Below are 7,611 nucleotides of genomic sequence, written 5' to 3'. Positions count from 1 at the left end.
TTCATAAGTGCTTTTTTTCCTAAAATAGACCTGTAGCTGGAATGTCATGTTCATTCTTCTTTTGTACCTCTTCTTTCAAAGTCACTTTTTTGCTTCACAAAAAAGAAAGGGATACCCTGTCTTGTGCTGACTTACTATTATGTAGTCCATCCTCTGACTAAGAGTAATATAAAGAGAGAACCTTGGTAAGGAATGCCTTTTATAGGTTGTGCATTTAATATTAGCCGAATAGCTGTCTTCTTTTTGCTTTAATTTCCACACAGTACATTAAATTTAGGTCTTAAAAGCATAACATCTACTTATATAGAGAAGTAGGACTAAATGTTCCCAAAATGTGCAATGTAGTATGTAATGACTTGAACTTTTAAAACATCAGCTTCTTTTCATTAAGATTAATTTCTCCCTCTCTGATATGTTCTATTTCTGTCAAATTGTTTTCAACCGTGAAATGAAAATATTGACTTTTCTATGTATAATAATTGTCAAGTGTCCATCTCTCTTCATCTGTCATAGTATTCAAAAGCACTTTGAAACCATCTATGTTAGAAATTGAAATTTAACATTAAATATTTAGATCCCAACTCACAGCTTATGGGAAAAGCATAATATGCATACTTTTAAATACTATGATTTCTTTAATTCTCCAATTCAGTTTGTTTAGCTCTGCAGCAAAGATGCATCTAAGTGAGTTACATATATAACTATAGGCTTGTATTTTTATAAATAAATTTATTTTATTTATTTTTCAATGTTCAGTTTCCTTTAATGACCACATCTCTCTGAAGGACAGGTGTAGGCAGCTAGGCCATGGCAAAAGATGTTGACTTGAAGATCTTGCCCTGACTGAAGGCTTCACCCACATGCTGGAAGGCCTTCTTCCAGCAAAAGTACTCTCAAATCAGCATCTTGTTCTCCTTGCTTCCAGGATCCAGTTTCCACCATGTATATGAATCGTAGTCCACCAGCCAGTCTGGACTCAGCAACAAGGCAAGTTCCTGGCCTCAGAAGACCTGGACTCCAGAAATGGAGTTGTTATTGTTGGTTCTAGAGGATGACACTGGCAAAAGGCATTCTTCCTGGTCAGATATCTAGAACATTCCAGTGATGAAGTTGCAACTCATGAAGGTCTGGATGAGTTCTTCGGGGGAGCAGAACCCAGAGTACCGCAGAGGGCAGCCATCCTTATAAAAGTGCTTTTAAAAATACAGCAGTGCCACAAAGAGTATGACCTCATTGGACTACTTGCACTTAAATTCATCTAACACAAAGGTAACTGGGCAGGTGAGAAAAGAGGTCTTTGGCCTTCAACTAATCAGCCAGCACCTGCTCACATTTGTCCATCTACTCCTTGGGAGCTGGGGCAGACACCTTCTCCTCTTTCGGCTCAGCCTGGGGTTTCTGCTTCTCCTGAGATCCCTTCTCCTTCTGAGGGGTGTTCTTTTTAGGCTTGCTCTCTGCAAACTTTTTATCATCAAACTTTGCCATCTTCTCACAGAGCTTTACCTCTCCCAAGACAGTGCGGAACTGGGACTGATTAATGCAGGTGCAGAACCAGTGTTTGGTATTGGGGAAAGCCTGGGGAAGGAAGGCCCCAGGACCTGTTTACAGAGCCACAACATGGTGCAAACAACTGTGATGTCAGCCAGTGTCACATATTCACCCACCAGAAAAGTTCCTGTCCTCAAGTGAGCATCCAGCAGCTGCAGAGCTCACCTCACTTCTTCCTTTGCACTCTCTGTGGCCTGTTTGTTGCAGTTCATGATGCTCAAGATGGGGAACACCCAGATACTGACTGAGGCACTGTGTCACTGTCAGCAATGCTTATGCACTGTTCCATTTGGGCCACGGCCTCTGGAATAACTCCCCGCAGCTCCTCATTGCATCAATTGTAGGCAATAGAATTACTTTCAAACACATAGAATCCATCACACCATTAAATGCTGGAACTTGCTTACACGAAATTTGTGGAGAAATTCAGGAGTGCGGTTGGTTTAGCTGAAGTGGAAGTGGGGAGGTGCTGACAGCATATGGAACTGAGCTCCACTGTACTGAATGTCAAGGAGGGCACTGAATTCTCTCCAGTGTTCAGGACATGTGTACAACATTCCAGCCACCATGGTGATTCCACAGAGAAAGCTAAATTGCTTTTATTGATATACAAAATACATACAGAAAATCATTCTAACAATAAATGTATATCTTTACAAATTATCACACAATAAATAGACCCATGCAACCAGTCAAAAATTAAAAACATTGCCAGTATTACAGAAGGCCCCTTGAGCTTTACAATCACTATGTCATTCTTCCTCTCTATAGTTGGACACTCTCCTGACTTTTTGTTTTTGTTGTTTACTTTTTATTTAAAAATGTATTGTTATTCAATTACAGTTGTCCCCGTTTTCCCCATTACCCTACCATGCCTCTCCCACATAACAAACCTCCCTTCTCCCCCCACCATCCTTGTCCAGGGGTCCTTTATACATCTTCCTTGACTTGACTCTTCCCTTCTTTCTCCCATTATCCCTCCCCTGCCTACCAGCCACTGTCAGATTGTTCCTTATTTCCATGTCTCTGGTCCTATTTTGCTCCTTTGTTTGTTTTGTTGATTGGGTTCCACTTATAAACGAGATCATATGGTATTTGTCTTTTACCACCTAGCTTATTTCATACAGAATAATGCTCTCTAGTTCCATCCATACTGTCACAGAGGGTAGGAGTTCCTTCTTTCTTTCTGCTGCATAGTATTTCATTGTGTAAATGTACCACAGATTTTTGATCCACTTGTTTACCAAAGGGCACTCAGGCTGTTTCTAGCACTTGGCTATTGTAAATATGCTTCTATGAGCATTGGCGTGCATAAGTTCTTTTGAAGTGGTGTTTTGGAATTCTTAGGGTATAGTCCCAGCAGTGGAACTGCCAGGTCAAAAGGCAGCTCCATTTTTAGTTTTTTGAGGAAATTCCAAACTCTTTTGCATAGTGGCTGCACCAGTCTGCATTCCAACCAACAATGCACTAGGATTCCATTTTCTCCACACCCTCACCAGCACTTGTTCTTTGTTGATTTTTTAATGATGGTCATTTTGACTGGTGTGAAGTGGTAACTCATTGGAGTTTTAATTGACATCTCTCTGATGGTTAGTGATGCTGAGCACCTTTATATATGTCTATGGACCCTCTGTACATCCTCAATGGAGAAGTGTCTGTTCAGGTCCTTTGCCCATTTATTAATTGGGCTGTTTGTCTTCTTGGTGTGGAGTATATATATTGTGGAGATCAAACTCCTGTCCAAGGTATCATTGTAAAATATGTCTTACAATATAGTTGGTTACCTTTTCATTTTGCTGATATTTTCTTTAGCCATGCAGAAGCTTTTTGATTTGCTGAAGTCACATTTCTTTATTCTTTCATTTATATCCCTTGCTCTAGCAGTAATATTGGTTAAAATACTGATGCATGGGATATCTGAAATATTCCTGCCTGTGTTCTCCTCTGACACTTTTATGATGTTGCAACTTATATTTAAGTCTTTTATCCATCTTGAGTTTATTTTTGTGTATGGTGTATCTTGGTGGTCTGGTCTCATTTTCTGCATTTGGCTGTCCAGATCCCCCAAAACCATTTTTGGAAGAGGCTATTTTTACTCCACTTATACTCCTGTCCCACTTTGTCAAATATTAATTGACTATAGAGTCATGGGTTTATTTCTGAGTGCTCTATTCTGTTCCATTGATCTATGTGTCTGTTCTTATGCCAGTACCATACTGTTTTGACTACAGTGGCCTCGTAATGTAGTTTGGTATCAGGCATTTTGACACCTCCTACTTTTCTCTTCTTTCTCAAAATTGCTGCAGCTATCTGGGGCCATTAATGGTTCCATATACATTTTTGAAATAATTCTTTTATACCTGTGAACTGTCATTGGTGTTTTAATAAGGATTCATTGATTCTATAAATTGCTTTGGGTAGTATGGACATTTTAATGATTTTAATTCTTCCAGTCTGTGAACACAATATGTACTTCCATTTATTTGTGTCTTCCTCAGTTTCCTTCTTCAGTGTTCTGTAGTTTTGTGAGTACAGGTCTTTTACTGTCTTGGATAAGTTTATTCCTAGGTACTGTATTTTACTAGTTGCTATAGTAAATAGGATTTTTCTCCTTAATTTCTGTTCCTGATATTTCATTGTTGGCATACAAAAAATGCCTTCAATTTCTGAATGTTAAATTTGTGTCCCACTGTTTTGCCAAATTTATTTATTAGGTTGAGTAGTTTTATGGTGGAGTCTATAGGGTTTCCTATGTACACTATCATGTCAACTGCAAATGCTGACAGTTTTACTTCCTCCTTTCCAATTTGGATGTATTTTATTCCTTTTTCTTCTCTGATCACAGTGGCTAGAACTTTCAATACTGTATTGAATAGAAGTGGTGAAAACAGACACCCTTGTCTTGTGCATGATCTCAGGGGGAAGTCTTTTAGTGTTTTCCCATTGAGTATGATGTTGGCTGTAGGTTTCTAATATAAGACCTTTATTATGTTGAGGTATGGTCCCTCTGCTCCCAATAGACTGAGTGTTTTGAAAATAAATGGGTGCTACACCTTATCAAATGCTTTTATGTCATCTATTGATATGATCATGTGATTTTTGTTTTTCCTTTTATGTGATGTTTTACATTTATTGATTCATGAATATTGTACCATCCTTGCAACATGAGGATGAATCCCACTTGATCTTGTTGCATGATTTTTTTCACTTTTTAATTTCTTTTCTAATATTTATTTACTTATTTATTTAAATTTATAAATCATGTTTATTCTATTGCAGTTGTCTCATTTTTTACCCCTTTACCCCCTCCACTCATCCCACTGCCACCCTCAACTCCCACTGTCAATTCCCACTCTGTTGTTCATGTCCACGGGTCATTCATATATGTTCTTTGTCTAGTTCCTTCTCTGACTTTCCCCAGTGTCCTCTTTCCCCATCCCCTCTGGTCACTTTCAGTCTGCTCCATGTTTCCGTGCCTGTGGTTTAGTTTGTTCATTAGTTTGTTTTGTTGAATAGAGTCCACTTACAGGTCAGATCATATGTTATTTGTCTTTCATCAACTGGCATATTTCTCATAGCTTAATATTCTCCAGTTCCATCCAAGTTGTCACAAAAGGTAAGAGTCCCATCTCTCTCTATTTCTTTCTTTCATTCTTTTTTTTTAGTTTTAATTTTTATAAATTAATTAATTTATTTTTCCCAAATACATTTGTCTCTGCCTTCCCTGCACCACTTTCCCCTGCCCCCTCCGCACTCTCCCTCCCTCAACCCTTCCCCACTTTGGTTTTGTCCATGAGTCCTTGTTATATGTTCCTTGACTTGCCCCTTCCCTTCCTTTTCCCCCACCCACCCCTCCCTTCTTCCCTCTTGTCTCTGTTGGTTTCTTTTCTTTCTTAAATGAAGATTGATTTTATTTATTTTTTAAATGTCAAAGTTAATTATAAAATATTTAAAAAATTAAAACCATTACAAAATCTCAGCAATTAAACAAACATGACACCAGCACAGAAATAATCAAGTAGATCAATGGAATATAATGAATATTCTAGGGACAAATGTATATATCTGTCTAATAATATATGATTAAGTTGATATTTCAAATCAATAGGAAAAATAAGGCTTATTTCACAAATAAGGTGCATGAACCACTAGTACTTGAAATGAAACAAATGTAAGCCCTATTTCACACATTCTACAAGAAATATTCAGCTGAGTTAAAAATCAATATGTAGAAACTAAGGAGTTTTAGAAGAAAATAGAACTAATATTTTTCATGACCTGAAATAAAGTATTCAAACCCAGAAGCTATAAAGTAAATATTAACAATATGACTATATTAAACACTTAACTATATAGTAATATACATATTAGAAAGTTAAAGGACAAGGGGTATAATAGAAAAGTATTTGCACAAATCTAAAACATGATTAATAGGTTTTTCTTGTGGGGCAGAGAAAAAGTCTACAAACCTTTAATCAATAAATGGATAAGACTACCAAAAAGTCATTTAAAGTTTTTTTTTTAAATAATAGAAATACACTAAAACAGGTTTAGTTTCAACAAATAGTAAAGGAACAATTAAAATAGCATCATTGTCACAATCAGATTAATGAGTATTAAAAATATTGGTAATGTCAAGTATTGGCAACTCCGAAAGGAACTGGGTATTCATAGAAACTTTTTCTTCATCTTAAAGCAGTGCCTTTAGCATATTTGCAGTGCTGGTTTGATGGAGGTGTAGTCTTTCAGCCTTCTTTTGTCTTGGAAACTCCTTATTTCGCTTTCCATTTTAATTGAGTGCCTTGCTGGGTAGAGCAGTCTTGGTTGCAGACCTTTGCTATTCATGACTTGGAATGTTTCTTGCCATTTCCTTCTAGCTTGCAGTGTTTCTGTTGAGAAGTCAGATGCTAGTCATATTGGGCCTTCCTTATATGTTAATACCTCTTTCTCTCTGCTTGCTTTAGGATTCTCTGTTTGTCTTTGATAGTTGCCATTTTAATGATGCTGTATCTTGGAGTGGGCCTCATTGGGTTCTTCTTGAATGGGACCCTCTGTGCTTCCTGGACTTGTGTGATATTTTTCATTCCTCCAATTAGGAAAGTTGTCCATCATGACTTTCTCAAATAAGTTCTCTATTCCTTCTTCCTCCTCTTCTCCTTCTGGTATCCCTATTATAAGGATATTACTATGTTTCAGGTTGTCCTGCATTTCGCTAAATGTCCCTTCATTCTTTATGAATCTTTTTTTTTTTTTCATTTTCTTGCTCTTTTCAGGAGCTTATTTCTACCTTGCCTTCCAGCTTGCTGATTCAGTCCTCAGCTTCATCTAGCCTGCTTTTGATTCCTTCTACTGTGTTCTTCAATTCAGAAAAGGTATTCTTCATTTCCTCTTGTCCCTTTTTGATAGTTTCTATGTCCTTTTTCATGCTGATATAGTTTGCAGTAAGTTCCTCATAGTTTCCCGGTAGTTTTTGGTAATTCTCTCTGAGCTCACTGATCTCATTGAGCTTCCTTAGAACTCTTGTTTGGAACTCAATAGATGATAGTTAACTTGTCTCTATTTCATTTAGCTCTCTTTCTGGGGATTCCTCATTTTCCTTCAAGTGGGATGAATTTCTTTGTCTTCCCATTATTTGTGAGACTTCATTTTTCCTTCTAATTCTTAAATTGATCTGTCTTGATTTCCTGACTTTGTGGTGTGAACTTCTATGGTAGGAGACCACTGTTTTTACTTTCTGGATCTGCTTGTGATGATGTCAGATGTTGCCCTTGTATGGACTTAGGCAATCTTTTGGAGACTTCCTGTAATCTACTGTCTGTCTCTATCTCCATCAACTGTTAATCTATTCACTCTGCACTAAGCAGGCCATGCTTAAATAGCTCAGGGCAGGGCGTAGTCCCTCTTGGGGGCAGGGTTATTGGGTCATCTCACGCTGGTGAGTATGCAGGAGGAGTCTGCACTGGGACCCTGTTGGCTACTCTCTCCATTCTCTCTCCAAAGTCTCCTTCCTCAGACTCTCCTCAAATGTCTACAGACCTCTCTGCACTCCCTTTAGCCAGGGAC

The 7,611-nt window shown here is 37.9% G+C and overlaps 1 pseudogene; it reads right to left on the bottom strand.

The window, feature by feature from the left end:
* Nucleotides 1-800: 800 nt before the first annotated feature.
* LOC129076211 (elongation factor 1-gamma-like) lies at nucleotides 801-2,117 on the bottom strand (annotated as a pseudogene).
* Between the last annotated feature and the right edge of the window lie 5,494 nt (nucleotides 2,118-7,611).

Source organism: Pteronotus mesoamericanus, unplaced genomic scaffold (assembly GCF_021234165.1).
Source record: "Pteronotus mesoamericanus isolate MK-2021 breed Mesoamerican mustached bat unplaced genomic scaffold, CSHL_Meso_final contig_58, whole genome shotgun sequence".
Taxonomy (NCBI): Eukaryota; Metazoa; Chordata; class Mammalia; order Chiroptera; family Mormoopidae; genus Pteronotus; species Pteronotus mesoamericanus.
This window is presented reverse-complemented; position numbering and strand designations above follow the sequence as displayed.